Source organism: Meles meles, chromosome 6, assembly GCF_922984935.1.
Source record: "Meles meles chromosome 6, mMelMel3.1 paternal haplotype, whole genome shotgun sequence".
NCBI lineage: Eukaryota > Metazoa > Chordata > Mammalia > Carnivora > Mustelidae > Meles > Meles meles.
Window position 1 is genome coordinate 85,237,795 of NC_060071.1, and position 19,075 is coordinate 85,256,869.

Sequence of the window (19,075 nt, forward strand, 5' to 3'; positions counted from 1 at the left end):
GAGCATGTCACAAGATTCTTGGTATAACCCTATGGATGGGCAAGGGAAAGCTCCCAGAATGATCATCTTAGCAGAATGGGGGCCAGATCAGATACCAAGTAGAATTATAAGTATTTTTAAAATAGTACTTTTTTTTTTTTTTTTTAAAGTAGGCCCTGCACCCAGGGCAAAGCCCTGCACAGAGTTTGAACTCACGACACTGGGGTCAAGACTGAGCTGAGATCAAGAGTCAGACGCTTAATGGACTGAGCCACCCAATCACCCTTAAGATACTACTTTTATAACTGAGTTTGTAGGGCTAAGTTTACTGACACTGTATGTATCATCTTGTTTAATACTTGACAACCAATGATGATCTTATCATCATTTCCATTTTATAGAAGGAGAAGCTGAGAGCATACGTTACTTAATTTATGCACAGCTTGTAAATGGCAGAACCAGGATTAGAACTATCTTTAAAACTGTGTGCCTTTTGGGAGCCTGGGTGGCTCAGTGGGTTAAGCCTCTGCCTTCAGCTCAGGTCATGATCTCAGGGTCCTGGGATCAAGCCCTACATGGGGCTCTCTGCTCAGCAGGGAGCCTACTTCTTCCTGTCTCTCTACTTGCCTCTCTGCCTACTTGTGATCTCTCTCTCTGTCAAATAAATAAATAAAATCTTTAAAAAATATAATAAAATAAAAAAACAAAACAACAACAACGACAAAAAACTCTGTGCCTTTTGTCAGCACACTCTCTCTGTTGATTTAGTATCGATAATTTCCCTATTTTCTCTCTCTCCATTTATCTATTACCATCCCTGGTCATGGCATCGAAAGAGAGAAGATAAGGGGTGCCTGGGTGGCTCAGTGGATTGGGCCTCTGCCTTCGGTTCAGGTCATGATCTCAGGGTCCTGGGATCGAGCCCTGAATCGGGCTCTCTGCTCTGCAAGGAGCCTACTTCTCCCTCTCTCTCTGCCTACCTCTCTACCTACTTGTGATTTCTCTCTCTCTGTCAAATAAATAAATAAGATCTTTAAAAAAAGAGAGAGAGAGAAGATAAAACGTTGGGTTGGTTTGTATAATTGCCCTGTTGTTTGCCCTTTTTGCAGTTGTTTTTCGGCTGCTATAATCCTGGCGAGAAACGACCTACCAGGCCTTGGATGACTTAGTCTAAAACGATCCCTAGAAGGAAAGGATGGTACATGAAGATGGTAAGTCCTGATACATTTGTTGGCAGTCTGCCCAGGAAGCCCACACAACTGCAGGTGGTGTAAGGCGCACTTCCCTACTCTCTGAGCCTCACACCTGAAAGGAAGGCTGGTGATTGGGATATGCAGGCTTGGAAAGCTCTAAGGAAGGGCCGATCAGACCCTGCGAACATAGTGTCAAGGAAGCAGCCCCATCAAAATAAAGCCAATGTGCCTCCTATCTGGCATTCTAGAATCCTCTTTATTTACTTTTATTTTAAGAGAGAGAACACATGCATGAGCACCAGCGCAAGTGCTAGTGCAGGGGCTGGGGGAGAGGCAGAGGCAGAGAAAGAATTTTAAGCAGTCTCTATGCCCAGTGCAGAGCCCAGTGTGGGGCTCCATCTCAGGATACTGAGATCATGAGCTGAGCTGAAATCAAGAGTCAGATTCTCAACGGACTGAGCCACTCAGGCGCCCCTGGTATTCCTTTACTTTTTATTTATTTTTTAAAGATTTTAGGGAGTGTGGGGCACCTGGGTGGCTCAGTGGGTTAAGTCTCTGCCTTCAGCTCAGGTCATGATCTCAGGGTCCAGGGATCAAGCCCTGCATCAGGCTCTTTGCTCAGTGGGGAACCTGCTTTCTCCTCTCTCTCTCTGCCTGCCTCTCTGCCTACTTGTGATCTCTGTCTGTCAAGTGAATAAATAAAATCTTAAAAAAAATAAAAAAGATTTTAGGGAGTGGCAGGCAGAGGGAGAAGCAGGCTCCCAGCTGAGCAAGGAACCTGTTGTAGGACTTGATCCCAGGACCCTGGGATCATGACCTGAGCCAAAGGCAGCTGCTTAACCAACTGAGCCACCCAGGCATCCCCTTGTATTCCTTTAATTATAGAAACCTAGTACCTCTAACTGGCATACTTGAAATATCCCAATATTCACTCCAGAACATGAATACTGTGGTGATTTTAAAAAAGCGTTTACAAAGCAAATTCTTTGACACTCTTCCCATTAAGAATGGGGTTTTAATCCCTCTTTGCAACACAGGCTGGCCTTAATGACTGACCTCTGGGGAACTGAGTGTGGCAGAGTGATGGCTAAGTTAAAAACGTCAGTTCAGCTTCTTTAACTGTCTGATTACTTTTTGTCTGTTTTGTGTTAACTTTATTTTTCAGAATACTATTTATACCAAGGGTGTTAAGAAGGTTGTTCCTTGGGAAAGGGAAAAAAAAAAGGCCTACATTCTCTAATCCAAAATCTGACAGATTTGGGGGATACTGTGAGTCTCTGTGGCTAGTCAGGAGGCTTGAGATAGAAAACCATTGGGGGAACCTCCTCCCTCTCACTCTCCAGTGTGTATACAGACTCCGCACCTCAAGTACACTCTGAAATACAGGATATCCTGACTTAAAGGCAGTGATGTAAGACCTCCAGATGAGGATTCCAAGTGGTTTTCTGTTACCTGAATTAATAACACTGTTCAAAAACAAGATCCAGGTTGGGATTCTCGCTGCCCTCAAACAATAGATACAAAGAAGTCGGGCTGAGGGGATGGAGTGGTCCAGTACCTTCTTTGAGCTTAGAGCAAAGGGGCCGGGCCCATCAGCATGGCTCAGTGGGTTCCATGGATAGATGTGTGATTTTGATACCTCTTATGGGGGGCTTTGCCCAGCAGCTTCCAGGATCTGACATGAGGCAAGAGCTAGCTGCTTCTACTAAGCTTTTCCTCATTCATCACAGCTGCCCTATAGTGAACTCTGAGTTGTATGTTCCCTAGCACTTGAATGCCATTCACTACTCTCTACAGACATGAGCCTGGCTGTTGCTGGGCCCTGGCATGTATCCATTGGCAACTGGGGGACAGAGCATGAACCTGTCATTCCCAGGAACCAGTGAGCACATTTGGATAATAAAATAATAAAAATAATCATTATCATTCTATAACTAGTCAATGATAAAACATACTGGGACAGGAAAAAAAATGATGCCTTAGAAACAAGAAGATATATTTAAAAAGGTTCAATAAAAAGGAAAAACTTGGGGCACCTGGGTGGCTCAGTGGGTTAAAGCCTCTGCCTTGGGCTCAGGTCGTGGTCCCAGGATCCTGGGATCCAGCCCAGCATTGGGCTCTCTGCTCAGCAGGGAGCCTGCTGCCTGCCCCCTCCCCGCCCCTCTCTCTCTGCCTGCCTCTCTGCCTACATGTGATCTCTGTCAAATAAATTAAAAAAAAAAAAAAAAAAAGGATAAACTTCTCCAGTAATCCCCAGTCCCCATGTCTAAATTCTCTCAGTCTCTCAGTGGCTAGCTGGCAGGCCGATGAGGAAATCAGAAGATGCCAGAGCCATCTTTAGACCTAACTGTCCTCCATTCTCTAAGAAACAGCGATCCAGAAGGATCTTCTCACTTGGTTACCCATGCCTTGTGAATACCTAAATATCTACACTAACAGCATGAGTACTGGGGTGTGTGTATTGTGATTTCTAAAGCACCGTGGAGACATTCTCATTTCCAACTATGAGGATTACAGTGAATTTAGTGAAATACAGAAGGTTGGGACTTAATGCACTAATGTTTCTTCTCGGGGGTTCGGGAGCCTGAATGACTAACAGGGACTCAGAAGTTGCCATCAAAAGGCAGAACTTTAATAAAGACAGATTCAACTCTGAGGTTCTTGATTTTCAACTTTAGGAAGCCCAATTATGTTTTCAAAAACTTTTTTTTGTTCATCAGTATTTTATTATTAAATATTTTATTTATTAATTTGAGAGCGAAAGAAAGAGCAAGACAGAGCATGAATAGGGAAGAGAGTAGATGGAGAGGGAGGCGCAGACTTCCTCACTGAGCAGGGAGCCCAATGCGGGGCTCAATCCCAGGACCTTGGGATCATGACCTGAGCCAAAGGCAGATGCTTAATGACTGAGCAACCCAGGTGCCCCTATTACTTTTCTTTAACCAGAACCTTAGCAACGGACTTTTATGTTGCTCATAGTTCTTTATTTTTGTTTATTTAAATAGGAGTCACTTAATTGGCCTCTAATACATTGCATCAGTTGATACTCCTACCAACGGCATATGTGTGTGCCTGTTTCAAACCCCTATTGTCACTGAGGATTATCACAAGTTTTCTAAATAGATTTGGGAATTTATCTAAGTCACTCCTTTGGGTAGAAATGCATATTGGAGGAAATTCATGAAGTCAGCACATTTACCTAAGTACACACTATATATTCTAGGTTAGTGTAAGAGTCAAGTATAGAGGAGTCACTGATCTGTGATTCTCTGCTTTATTTTCCTAAGATTTGGGGCTTAGAAAGCCTTTTCTCATTACAGTTCTCAAAGTGTTGAGCTGGTTACAGGCTAGACGGTGATGTCGCTCCATAGACTATTTTAGGCCTCTGTTTCCTGCTTCTAGGATACTTGTAGTTAATATCCCACACATCTGTGGGATGTAGTTTGTGCTGGTAGTTTGAGACTCTAATCAACGTTTAACCGTGTTTTTGTATTTTGAAAATACATTCAGACACCCAATTTGGGAGGCCAGAAACACATTTCCTCTCTACTGGAGTGATATGGGGGCATACTCACTAGTTATATGGGACATACCCACCGTATCTTCCCCAGATATTTGGATCTTTGCAAGGGGTCACTCCACCTTACATACCACCCTTGACAGAATGAGAGCCCAGCTGAGAAGCACAGCTACTAAATGGAAGAAGGGGAACTTGGACTGGGCACAGGGGGCGTGGGAGGAGATGATGGTAGATAAAAATCCCCTTGGCTATGGAGGAAAGGCAGAGGTTTCAGTTCTCTTGTGGGAACCAGAGATGGCGTGGAGCACCAGAAACAGGCTCGAGATAGTGATCCTGGCAGGGCATACCAGACTTCTGAGATTGATTATAAAATCTTCCAGCTTATGAAGTCTCCAACATCTATTTTCAGCCAGCAACTGGAATGCCAGAGGCAAGGCATTTTTCCAGTAACTTGATATACTTCCTATCAGTTAGCAGTTCCTTCAGACTTCTTGAGTGAGGAAGCAAAGAGTTCTCTTCTGTGTGGAGGGAAAGAAACCTGTTTCTTGGAAATAGCTCTGTCATATTTCACCAGAAATACCAGCAGAGCCTCACCGATTATATTTCACAGGGCTCTGATGATGTCCCCTGTTCTCAGAAGGAAAAGACAAACACAAATCTGCTTCAGCTTCTAGATGCCTGGGTGCACGAAGCACAGTGTGTTTACTCTGATCTCCATACACACCACAGTATTTGTTTCTGGCACTGAGAAACAGCAGTCAGTGAAACCAGAAACGCTTGGATTTTATACGGCAGTTACTGTTGTGTGTGTGTTTGTGTGTGTGTGTTTAAATAAATCCTTACTTTAAAATGTCTATCATGGAGCACCCAGGTGGTTCCATTGGCTACGCATCTGCCTTCAGCTCAGGTCGTGATCCCAGGAGCCTGGGATTGAGTCCCAAATAGGGCTCCCTGTCCAGTGGGGAGCCTGCTTCTTCTTCTCCCTCTGCGGCTCCCCCTTGCTTGTGCTTTCTCTCTCTTTCTCTGTCGAATAAATAAAATCTTTAAGAGAAATCAAAATAAAATGTCTGACTATGAAAACTGCCAGTTTTCAAAGTTTAAAATCACAACTTTTTGTTGCAGGTTTTTTAAAAAATAAATTAAAGCCAAGTACTAAAAAAATTCAGATGATTATCAAATATTTGCCCTCCAAAAAAATGCCAGACATAGCTAATTTTACTACTGAGTTCTTCAAGGCATACTTGGCATCTATTATGCAAATTGGATTGGCATGTCCTAACTCCTACAGTCATATTTGGAGTGGCATTATTCTGCTACCCTTCATGCTATGAGGAAGAAAAAAGTTTTAGTAGTTTATTTTAGCAGGTTCCACACATAATAAAATTTCCTTGAAGATGATTTATAAAGTGCTGCAAACGTGAAAAGGGAAAAAAAATGTTGTAGACTTCTGTCATTGTTTTTGGTTATCCAATTTGCAGCCCTTCCTCCTTTGTGGGTGAAATCCTTTATCGTATACCATGTAGGTGAGACGCAATGCTCTGCTTTCCACAACGGATGCTTGGGTGGAGACACATCCCTCTTCTTGAACTGTAGCATTTCAGCAGCCAGAGCGAAGTATATGATCTTGGCTTGGCAAAGAGATGCTCATGCTGAGACTTGACTCTAGACAGATGGCCCCTGATGTTTCCATTGCGCTAGCTGTGGTAGAGTTCAATGGCGGAGGGTCCTGTGGCTTCTTACTTTTTTCTTTTTTTTTTAAAGTAATCTCACACCCAATGTGGCGCTCAAACTTACAACCCTAAGGTCAAGAGTTGCATGCTTTACTGACTGAGCCAGCCAGGTTCCCTGCAACTTCCTACTTCTTGGTCTTCCAGAGCTGCCTGGATTCCTGCATGTTTTCTCAGTTTGATGTTCTGTTTCCATTGACTTGTTGAACTCATAAGAACTTTCAATAAATTTTCATTTTTCTTTTCACTTAAAAAAATTTAAGATACACCTTGCTTTCTACCACCTAGAAGCAATCCTACTAATATCATATTCTATTTCTTTCCAGATTTTTGCTTTGCATTTTTTATATAATAAAGATCAACCTCTGTATATTTTTATATTTGTTTATCTATCTCAACATGCACAAATACATCATTTTAAATACTATGTGAATAAATCTTAAAGTTTATTTTTCTATAGTATTTATACCATCATTTCCTTACTCATGATCCTATTGGATATTTGAGTTTATTCCAAAATGTTCAGGCTATTATAAATACTTCTTCAAATAAATCATTATGTATGTTTTCTTATTGTTTTTAATATGTCCTTATGACAAATTCCCAAAAGTAGAATTATTGTACCTAACAGTAAGGGTTCTAATATTAAGCTTGTATCCAATAACAAAAATGCATGACAAGTACAGAGAATGGAGAAGAGGCACTGGCTATTATAATTGTCAAAAAATGTATTGAGTAACAATTAGATATATGGCCTCAGTGGTCACTAAGCCAGGATCCCTGTCCTGACAAGCAAGTCAAACATTTCTCATCATCGGGGCACCTGGGTTGCTCAGTGGGTTAAAGCCTCTGCCTTTGGCTCAGGTCATGATCCCAGGGTCTTGGGATCAAGGCCCACGTTGGGCTCTCTGCTCAGCAGGGAGCCTGCTTCCCCTCTTTCTCTCTGCCTGCCTCTCTGCCTACTTGTGACCTCTGTCTGTCTAGTAAATAAATAAAATCTTTTTTTTTTAAGATTTTATTTATTTGTCAGAGAGATAGAGTACAGGCAGGCAGAGTGGCAGGCAGAGGCAGAGGAAGAAGCAGGCTCCCCGAAGAGCAAGGAGCCAGATATGGGACTCGATCCCAGGACGCTGGGATCATGACCTGAGCCGAAGGCAGCCACTTAACTGACTGGGCCACCCAGGCATCCCAATAAATAAAATCTTAAAAAAAAAAATTTCTCACCATCTAACATGCAAATGAGATCTGCCAATAAATAATCTACAAAAACAAAGAGAGTTTAAAGGTTTGAACAAATAGATAAATGAACCTAAGTACTTTAGGTCAAGATAAACTTTCAAAAAAAATTTTTTCTGGCTATAGATATATTCAACATAACCAATCTTCTTCAGCCTATGTGGGCTTGTTCAAGCTCATAACCATATTGCCTCTAAAGGGGAATTTAGTTGCTGAATCAGCAATTTGATCCAGCAATTTGTCTATAGCTGTCTCTATAGCTTCCTGTGGTTGAATCGTGCAAGCCACTTGCCCTCCAGACCTTTTAGCAGGCCCACCAGTCTCAGGATGGCGGGGACACCAGGTGTCAGGCTTGATCCCAGGGGCAGATGGTGGTAATCATGGAAATACTGGCTACTTTCGTTGGTAATGTATCAGTAGAAATGACTCCAGGCAAACTGTTCCTTCAGTAGCCTCATGACCTGAGAAACTGCATGATCCTCATGACAGGAAGGTTCTTGTCTGACAGTGTGGGGTGCCTCGGCATGTTGATATCCTTCTTGGCCACCATCAATCTCTCCTTCAGGAGGAATTTACAAATCAAAACAGTATGGGACTGGCACAAAAACAGACACATAGACCAACAGAACAGAACAGAACAGAACAGAGAGCCCAGAAATAAACACACACTTGTATGGTCAATTAATCTATAATAAAGGAGGCAAGACTCTGCGATGGTGAAAAGACAGTCTCTTCAACAAATGGTGTTGGGGGGCGCCTGGGTGGCTCAGTGGGTTAAAGCCTCTGCCTTCGGCTCAGGTCATGATCCCAAGGTCCTGGGATCGAGCCCCACATCGGGCTCTCTGCTCAGCAGGGAGCCTGCTTCCCCCCCCACCTCTCTCTGCCTGCCTCTCTGCCTATTTGTGATCTCTGTCTGTCAAATAAATAAATAAAATCTTAAAAAAAAAAAAAAAAAAACAAAAAAAACAAATGGTGTTGGGAAAACTGGACAGCGGCACGCAAAAGAATGAAACCGGACCATTTTCTTACACCATATACAAAAGCAAACTCGAATGCATTAAAGACCCAAATGTGAGACCATAAAAATCTTAGAAGAAAACATTGGAAGTAATTTCTTCAACAGCAACCGTGGAAACACTTTTGTAGGTAGGTCTCCTAAAAGAAGAGTAACAAAAGCAAAATTAAACTACTGGAACTATACCAAAATAAAAAGCTTCCTCACAGCAAAGGAAATGATCAACAAAACAACACGGCAACCTACTGAATGAGAGAAGATATTTGCAAGTGACATATTCAGTACAGGGTTAATATCCAACATAGATAAAGATTTATACAACCCAGCACCAAAAACCAAATAATCCAATTAAAAATGGGCAGGGGAGCCTGTATGGCTCAGTCAGTTAAGCAACCGACTTTTGATTTCAGCTCAGGTCATGAGCTCAGGGTCATAAAAGAGAGCTCCATGTGTCAGGCTCTGTGCCCAGTGTGGGAGACTGCTTGAGACTCTCTCTCTCTTCCTCTCCCTCCACCCTTTCCCTGGTTCACTGGCATGCACGCTCTCTCTCTCTCTCAAATTAAAAAATGGGCAGAGTATATGAATAGACATTTTTCCAAAGATGGCTAAGAGACCCATGAAAAGATGCTCAACATCACTTATCATGAGGGAAATGCAAATCAGAACCACAATAAGATAGCACCTCACACCTGTCTGAATGGTTAGAATAAAAAGACAAGAAGTAAGTGTTGGTGAGGTATGGGGAAAAAGGAACACCTGTGCACTGTTGATGAGAATGTAAATTGGTGCAGCCACTGTGGAAAACAGTATGGAGTTTCCTCCAAATATTTAAAATAGAAGTAACGTATGATACAGTAATTCTACTATTGGGTATTTACTCGAAACAAATACACTAATTCAAAAAGATATATGCACCCCTATACTTATTGCAGGATTATTTATAATTACCAAGATATGGAAGCAACCCAAGTATCCACTGACAGATAAATGGATATAGAAGTGGTACACACACACACACACACACACACACACACACACAATTAGTCATAAAAAAGAATGAGATCTTGCCATTTGCGGTAATATGGATGGAGCTAGAGAGTTTGATGCTAAGCAAAATAAGTTAGAGAAAGCAACACTATATGATTTCCTTCATATGTGGGATTTAAAAAACAAGACAAAAAGACAAAAAAAAAAACCAAACCCCAAAAAAACCCAGACTTTTAAATATAGGGAACAAATATTGTTTGTGGTGGTTACCAGAGGAGAAGAGGGGTAGGAGGGTGGTTGAAATAGGTAAGGTGATTGAAAGTATGCTTGTCTTTTTTTTTTTAAGTTTACTTATTTAAGTAATCTCTATACTCACTGTGGGGCTCAAACTCAAGACTCCAGGATGAAGCGCCACAGGCTCTTCTGAAAGACCCAGTCAGGTGCCGTTTTAAGATTTTTTGTTTTTGTTTTTTTAAAGTAGGCTTCACACTCAGCGTGAACTCATGGCGCTGAGATCAAGACGTGACCTGAGATCTAGAGCTGGATTCTTAATCATCTGAGCCACCTAGGTGCCCCGAGATTTTATTTTTAAGTAATCTCTACACCCATCGTGGGGCTTGAATTTAGAACCCTAAGTCCAAGATCACATGCTCCACTGACTGAGCCAGCAGGATGCCCAAGAGTACATTTCTCTTGATGACACTGAGAAATATATAGAATTGTTGAAACATGAATTATACACCTGAAACTAATATCACAGCGTATGTTAACTATACTTAAATTTAAAATGCAAAAAAATTTTTTTCAAAAAAGACAGAGAGGGAAGCCTGGGTGGTTCAGTTGGTTAAGGGTCTGCCTTCAGCTCAGGTCAAGGTTCCAGAGTCTTGGGATCGAGTTCCTGCATCAGGGTCTTTGCTCACTGGGAAGCTTGCTTCTCCCTCTCCCTCTGCTGCTTTCTCTGTCAAAAAAAAAAAAAAAAAAAAAAAGACAAGAAAACCAGTTTCACAAGAAGGATATTTGTTCTCCAAGTCTTTATCTTTTACAATATCTGCAAGCCTTTTGAAACAAAGGAGTTTTGGTGATTGGTTAAAAAAAATCATAAAAAGTTTATAAATGGCAATCCCGTTCTTTGTTGGCATCAACATCACTAGGGTCTGGGGCTGGAAAGCCAAGATAAACTACTAAACTTATTTCTTTACAATAAAAATTCACAGTCTGCATCTTAGGACCAGAAGGAACTGCTGGAGGAAACCCAGTCTTTTCTCATTCTCCTTATAGGGCTCTTTTCAGGGAATACTTAAAGAGCTCAGTTACTCGAGAAGGAAAAATCCTTTCTTAGTCATAGTACTTACTAAAGAAAAAAAAAATCTTTTAAAAGTCTTATTTCATTTATGCTTGTTCTTAGAAATGGCAAGGACACAATGATCTGTAGAATTCTCTAAATAATTATTTCTGTTTACTGCTAAATTTCCCCTTTATATGGATCTATTGCTGCAGCTTCCAAGGGCAACCAGAGATATTATAGTCGCCAGAGCAAACGGGATTTTACAGCAAGAGTTTCAGACCAAACAGGCTAAATCACTGACCTGAAAAAAAGACACAAAACTTCCAACTTTTCCTGGAAAATTTGGGAATGCATTGAAGAATGTGTCCCCATTTGGGAGGCAAAATGGAGATCCACTCCACTGCATTTTGTATTCTTTGGTAGCAGAGCTGGAGCTCGGTGGTTTTTGGTTGCATCATGAATGCCACTTGCTGTGGCCTAGAACATCTGGGCCCAGAACACTTAGTGAAAATGCCATTTCCTGGTCAGGATAGACCTCCACCCCCTATCCCCTACCCCCCGTCATCCTTTCATGTCCACATTAGACTAGTTCTGCCCAAAATGCAAGGTGGTATTACATTCTGGGCAGGAGAACTTAATATGGCCACAAATCTATTCTTTTCTCCTCCTTGCTGAATGGTGTCTTAATTTTGCATTAGATTTGTAGGGAGATGAAAGCAGTGAGTACAAATTACCCTCAGGATGAAGGACTTCAGGAAACCAAAATGCCTGCTTTCAGAGGAGGAAGGTGCATACAGAACCCCTACAAGTAACCCTTCATTCCTTTTTTTTGTTTTTCTTCAAAGATTTTATTTATTCCACAGACAGAAATCACAAGTAGGCAGAGAGGCTGGCGGAGAGCAAAGGAGAGGCAGGCTCCCTGCTGAGCAGAGAGCCCGATGCGGGGCTCGATCCCAAGACCCTGGGATCACGACCTGAGCCAAAGGTAGAGGCATTAACCCACTGAGCCACCCAGGTACCCCTCCTTCCTTCCTTTCTTTCATCTCTCTCTCTCTCTCTCTCTTTCTTTCTTTCTTCCTTGGAAGCTTTACACAGGAGGTGGGGCTTGAACGAGTGGTATGATCTATTCACTGAGTTGGCCAGGCAGCCCCTCAAACAGAACCCCTGATGACCAAGTTTCAGAGATCAGTTTTAAAATACATAACTTTAATGATGCCTGGGTGGCTCAGTTGGTTAAGCAGCTGCCTTCTCCTCAGTTCATGATCCCAGGGTTCTAGGACTGAGTCCCACATCAGGCTTCTTGCTCAGCAGGGAGCCTGCTTCTTCTGCCAGGCTCTCCCACTACTTGTGCTCTCTCTCTCTCTCTCTGACAAATAAATAAAAACCTTTAAAAATAAAGCAAACCAACACATATCTTTTAATTTCTTCATAGTTGATTGGGTAACATATAATACTTTTCAAATGAAAGAATTTAAAGTCACATGCCTAGGGTCTTCTCATTTGTCCAGTCTCACTCCTGTTGACCGTGTATCACCAAAAATAGCTTCTGAAAATATTCATGTTACTAGATCCCTTTACGACTATCTTGGTTACATGTAAACAGGAACCTTCGTTTGAGTCATAATTAATCCCCAGATAATTAACTCTTGTTAACGAACTCTGTTAATAGCCTTAGATTCTACTAAAGTAGAGCTCACAGAAAGGGAGGAGGAGGGGGAAATATTGCCATTTGGCACATACTTCTTACACCTGTTTAATCTGATTTTACTGTATATTTGAACCAGTTAAACCTGATTTTTACTCTATTTTTTGATTGGTTAAGGGTAAGTAAAGAGACTTTACATGACTACTGTCTTAATTTGCTGGGCTGGAGAAGTTCCTTGATTTGTTACGTGGTTCCTTAAATAGTTTGTGTGAATTTAGCTCTTTTGACTTTCTCCATGAACATTCTCTCACCACTCAATAGTTAGTGGTGGCTGTTTTGGATCCACCTAGTTTAAGAGGGAACAACTGAGAAGGAAGTTGGGCCAAATTTATTCTATGAGGTGAGATCAAAAAAGGAGTTGATCTTATTGGCAGAAAGCCAAAACTAAATCAGGCACAAAGAAAATGTACAAGGTGGTTATGAAGTTTGCTTTAAATTAAATATAAATGTGCAGCAGACTGTATCTCTTTCCAGGGTCAGCTCTGGGCCAGGTGGCAGGCTCTGTGGTCCCTCACAGGGTGGCACATCCACGGAAGACCGGGTCTCGCTGTCTCCCCTCTTGATTCAAGTCATCCAAGGATCCTTTTCTTGAAAGTCATGAAACTAACACAGCGGACTGTCAGCAGTCAGCAGCGGCAGGCACTTGCTCTGTTTTGTTTTAAATTTTAAAAAGCTTTTATTATGCTGGAACAAATGCTTATCTGAGGTTGCTGAAAAACTCACTGCCAAGCCAGTTTTGCATACAGTCTAAACTGGGAAAGGAGCCTTCATTGGGATGATGGCCAAGGAGCTGGTCAGTTGTGGATGTAGCTTAAAAGGTCATTGGCTTACTCGCAAGAATGCTGGCAGCCTCAACATTTGCTACAAATTCCTCTCATTAGTCAATTGTTTTTGAATTTCTTTCCCACTGTTAAACCCAAGAATGTCTTTTGCCTGAGTGTACTATTCTCAGCTGATCTCTTTTCCCTGAGATGTTAGGAATGAGGCCTTGCAGCATCCTCTGTGAGTCACAGGTCAGGAGGCAGGAAGTCTTTCAAGTTCTTTGCATACAGCCTCTATCCTCTCTGTCTCAAAAGGGCATTGACAGCATTTCTGAGCCTTAGACCCAGAAGTATCAGAATTAGAAAAAATCTCAGAAAGCCTTCTGAGAGTAATGAACCATGCTGGTTTACCTGGTACTGAAAAGCTTGCTGGGACATAGAACTTTTAGTGCTGAAACAGGGACTCCTAAGCAAACTGGGATACTTGGTCACACTACACTGGTTTTTTTTTGTTGTTGTTGTTTGTTTACACTTAACTGTTCTGCAGAGAAGAAACTGCGGCCCAGGAGGCTGACTTGCCAAGCTAACAAATTTAGTCAGTGGCAGATCTCGAATTAGAATCCAGATCCACGGGTGCTAGAATTCAATGCCTTTTCTTTGCTGGTACTTCCTTATATTCAGTCACACAGTGCGTTACACACAATAGGTGCTTATGTTTTTGTTGTGGTTGTTTTCTGAGTTCAAGGGAAGTGCTTTTTGCAGATACGGTAATTCTTAATTAGCAATGATCTCACTCAAGGCTGTCATGAATCTATTGTGAAACCAGGTCTCTGGTTTCTAGACTCTGAACAGAACAGAGTGAACAAAGGGGAGGAAAGCTCAGTGAAAAATAGAAGTGGTTAAGAAAACACAAGGCTTGGGGCGCCTGGGTGGCTCAGTGGATTAAGCCGCTGCCTTCGGCTCAGGTCATGATCTCGGGGTCCTAGGATCGAGCCCCCATCGGGCTCTCTGCTCCGCAGGGAGCCTGCTTCCTCCTCTCTCTCTGACTGCCTCTCTGCCTACTTGTGATCTCTCTCTCTCTGTCAAATAAATAAATAAAAATAAAATAAAAAAGAAAACACAAGGCTTGTGCAAAGATGAAGAGGCCCATGTGTGCAGGTGTGCTGAGCAATACTGCAGCGGGGAACATAAAGGACATAGAGAAATCAATCAGCAACAGTGTGGAGTGTAAACACTGAGGAGAAGGATATATGCTTTCCTTGTCCTCAGAGAAAAGAGTATGTAGAAAGAAAATCGTCATCATTCTCCTGATAAGGGAAGAAATGTAGCCATGGCCATACACACACACACAGACCCATGTGGTAAAGACCATGTAATGAAAAAACTCCGTGACCTGACATTAATGATTATATGTTTTCCAAGGACAAAAGAACTATGTCCCAGCAGTGTTCTTTGTCCTACCAAGTCGGAGATCTGCTCTGTTCTTCTTGCCAGGTTTCTCCTCCTGGATACTGAGTTTTTAATAAAATAGCATAAACACTAGGGATCATTAGCTGTTATACCTAGAACTCTATGATTGCTTACCTAATCTCTACAGTATCCTATTCAATGCAATGGTCTTTTCACCTGCAAGAGGCACTGTTGTTATCTGGGTGAGGGAATGAGAGAAAGCATTTGGGATGTGATGAGTTGAGGATAAAGACTAAAGAAATGACTACTGGAAACAAAGGTCCGTCTTCAGCAACTCATATTGTGGGGTAGAGCTTGGCACTTAATTTCTTTCATCTGGGATGGAGCCCAAGGAAGTGGGACATGGAAATGGAGCAGCATGAATAAAATGGAAGTGACTAAGGTGTTTTGACACTCATTAAAATGGGTGTTACTCTCAAAATGGAAGCCAGGTGCCTACTTTTCTATTCCACCACACCTTTTCCTGCTGGTGACCAGCGACAGAGTTACCTGGCTCTTCTGACTAATACCTAAAACCACAGGTGAACAGAGACAGAACTGACCTACTTTGCAAATACGTGTCACGGTGTTAATCAGCAAACTTACTGCAGGCCGTGGTCATGTGGTCTCACAGCTATTCTGCTTTAGGCTGAAGGCCAGACTGGGAGCCGACCTTAGCTAGGGTGGCACTTGCAAGAAACAAGTGCTAGGGACACCTGGGTGGCTCAGTGGGTTAAAGCTTCTGCCTTCGGCTCAGGTTATGATTCCAGGGTCCTGGGATCAAATAAATAAATAATCTTAAAAAAAAAAAAAGATAGGATAGAGTTGCCATATGCCACACATTTAGTTTTTAACTACTAGCACAGTACATTAGTATGGTACATTTGTCACAAGTGGTGAGTCAATATACTCTATTAACTAAAGTTCATATTTTATTTGAATTTCCTTAGTTTTTACATAATACCCTTTTTAAAAAAAATTTCTTTTTAGCGTAACAGTGTTCATTGTTTTTGTGCCACACCCAATGCTCCATGCAACACGTGCCCTAATACTCACCACCTTGGTCCCCAACCTCCCACCTCCGGCCCCTTCTAGATCCTCAGGTTGTTTTTCAGAGTCCATAGTCTCTCATGGTTCACCTCCCCTTCCAATTTCCCTCAACTCCCTTCTCCTCTCCATCTCCCCATGTCTTCTGTGTTATTTCTTATGCTCCACAAATAAGTGAAACCATATGATACTTGACTCTCTCTGCTTGACTTATTTCACTCAGCATAATCTCTTCCAGTCCCGTCCATGTTGCTACAAAAGTTGGGTATTCATCCTTTCTGATGGAGGCATAATACTCCATAGTGTATAAGGACCACATCTTCCTCATCCATTCGTCCGTTGAAGGGCATCTTGGTTCTTTCCACAGTTTGGTGACCGTGGCCATTGCTGCTATGAACATCGGGGTACAGATGGCCCTTCTTTTCACTACATCTGTAATACCCTTCTTCTGTTCTGAGATCCCATCCAGAATGTCACATTACATTTTCTCGTGTCTTCTTAGGTTCTTCTTGGCTGTTAGTTAGACTTTCCTTGTTTTTGATCAATTTGGGTTTGTCTGATGTCTTTCTCATCATTAGACTGATGTTACAGGTTTTTGGAAGAAGACCATAGAGGTGAAGTGCTATTCTCATCACATATCAAGGGCACACACTATCAGCATAACTTATTGATGTTAATCTTGATCACCTGGCATAAGTTGCATTTTAAGGGTTTTCCAGTGGAAAGGTCTTTCTTCCTCCCCTTTTCTTTGACAGGAAATCACTATGTGCCACCTACACTAAGGGGTGGGCAGTTAAGTTGCACCTCCCTGAGGCTGGAATAGTTACATAAATTATTTGGAATTCTTCAACATAGGAGATTTTCTACTTTCCATCATTTATTCAGTTATTTACATCAATATAGACAAATGGACATTTATTTTATACTTTGATATATCCCCATTGGTTTTTTTGATTTTAGTGTTTCATTACTTCCTGGCATTTATTTTTTGGGTAGGCACCTCTTTTTTTCAACAAGCTTTCATGATGTTTCCAGGCATACTATAGGTAAGTAGGTGTTTTGGTTGTTTTTTTTTTTTTAAAGATTTTATTTATTTCTTTATTTGACACAGAGAGAGATATCACAAGTAGGCAGAGAGGCAGGCAGAGAAAGGGGGAAGCAGGCTCCCTGCCGAGCAGAGAGCCCGATGTGGGACTCGATCCCAGGACCCTGAGATCATGACCTGAGCCGAAGGCAGAGGCTTAACCCACTGAGGCACCCAGGCGCCCCTGTAAGTAGGTTTTGACAGAGAAGAACTTCCCATGTTTGTGAGATCCACGTGAGTCACATGGGCTGCAGTTAAAAATTAGTCTCAGGCCCCTCTGATGATGATTCTGATGTAGTAGTTCTAGGGTGAGTCCCAAGATCTGGATTTTATAACTATTTTCCGATGATTCTTATAATCAGACATGTAAACATGGCCTTGATATAATTTTAATGAAGACTTTGGGATAAGGCTTAAATTAGATAACTACAATTCATGGTATTGGAAGAATAATGTTTTACCCTTGGGGTTCCAAGTGTGTTCACATGCACTCCAATTTGATTCTCATTATCAAAATAAGAAGGAGGAAGAACATTTTGTAGATGAGAAGAGTGAAAACTCAGTAAGGTATCTTTCCTAAAATCACACAGTTGGGTATACCACCATACCATGGCCAATAGGCAGAAAAGCAACAGAGAATCTGATGTGTTTGGGAAATTGAAATAGTACTATTAAATAAGATAATTAAAAAGACAGATATTAGTCTGCTGGTTTTTAAGCAATTAAGAATTATACTCTATCATAATAAAACTGATCTACACAAAGCACTGTTCCCAGTACCCTTTCATCCCTTCAAAATAAACCAAATTCACTTTATATATTGAACAACTACTATATGCCAAGTGTAGCCTAGTCTCTTAAATTCTTTGTAAGACTCCATTTTCCTTTTTTCTTCAAATTTTAACTTAAATTCTAGTTAACATATATGTAATACTGGTTTCAGAATTTAATGATTCATCACTTATATATAACACCCACTGCTTAACACAACAGGTGCCCTACTTAATACCCATCACTCACTTGCCCAACCCCTACCTCCCTCCCCTCCAGCAACCCTGTTTATTCTCTCTCGTTAAGAGTCTCTTATGTTTTATTTCCATCTCCCTATGTTCATCTGTTTTATTTCTTAAATTCCACATGAATGAAGTCATGATATTTGTCTCTTATTTTGTTTAGCTTAATACACTCTAGCTCCATCCACCTGACTCTGTTTTTAAACTTGAGGAATAGGGGCGCCTGGGTAGCTCAGTGGGTTAAGCCTTTGCTTTCAGCTCAGGTCATGATCTCAGGGTCCTGGGATCGGGTCGCCCATCGGGTTCTCTGCTCAGCGGGGAGCCTGCTTCCCCCCTCCCTCTCTGCCTGCCTCTCTGCCTACTTGTGAACTTTGTCAAATAAATAAAATCTTAAAAAAAATTCAGGGGGTGGGCGCCTGGGTGGCTCAGTGGGTTAAGCCGCTGCCTTCGGCTCAGGTCATGATCTCGGGGTCCTGGGATCGAGTCCCGCATCGGGCTCTCTGCTCAGCAGGGAGCCTGCTTCCCTCTCTCTCTCTCTGTGCCTGCCTCTCTATCTACTTGTGATCTCTCTCTGTCAAATAAATAAAATCTTTAAAAAAAAAAAAAATTCAGGGGGTGCCTGGGTGGCTCAGTGGGTTAAAGCCTCTGCCTTTGGCTCAGGTCATGATCTCAGAGTCCTGGGATCGAGCCCGGCATCGGGCTCTCTGCTCCGCAGGGAGCCTGCTTCCTCCTCTCTCTCTGCCTGCCTCTCTGCCTAGTTGTGATTTCTCTCTGTTAAATAAATAAAATATTAAAAAAATTCAGAAATAAATCTGTATGAGTTTTCTAGTGCTACTGTAACAAAATATCACTACAATAGTTCCCCCTTATCTGTGGGGGATAAGTTCCAAGACTCCTAGTCAATGCCTAAGACCGTGGATACTACAGATACTATCCTTTTCCCTATACACATATATTATATGTGTATTATATTTCCTATATACATATATTTATGATAAAGTTAACTTTTTTTTTTAAGATTTTTATTTATTTATTTGACAGACGGAGATCACAAGTAGGCAGACAGGCAGGCAG

At 41.8% G+C, this 19,075-nt stretch overlaps 1 long non-coding RNA gene across 4 annotated transcripts in view; it reads left to right on the forward strand.

The window, feature by feature from the left end:
- Nucleotides 1-19,075, forward strand: part of LOC123944119 — a 68,366-nt gene that overhangs the window by 42,322 nt on the left and 6,969 nt on the right. For all 4 annotated transcript variants that reach the window (XR_006818738.1, XR_006818737.1, XR_006818739.1 and 1 more), the window contains one exon: nucleotides 1,089-1,190. This is a non-coding gene — a long non-coding RNA (uncharacterized LOC123944119). The remainder of the gene's footprint in view (nucleotides 1-1,088; nucleotides 1,191-19,075) is intronic.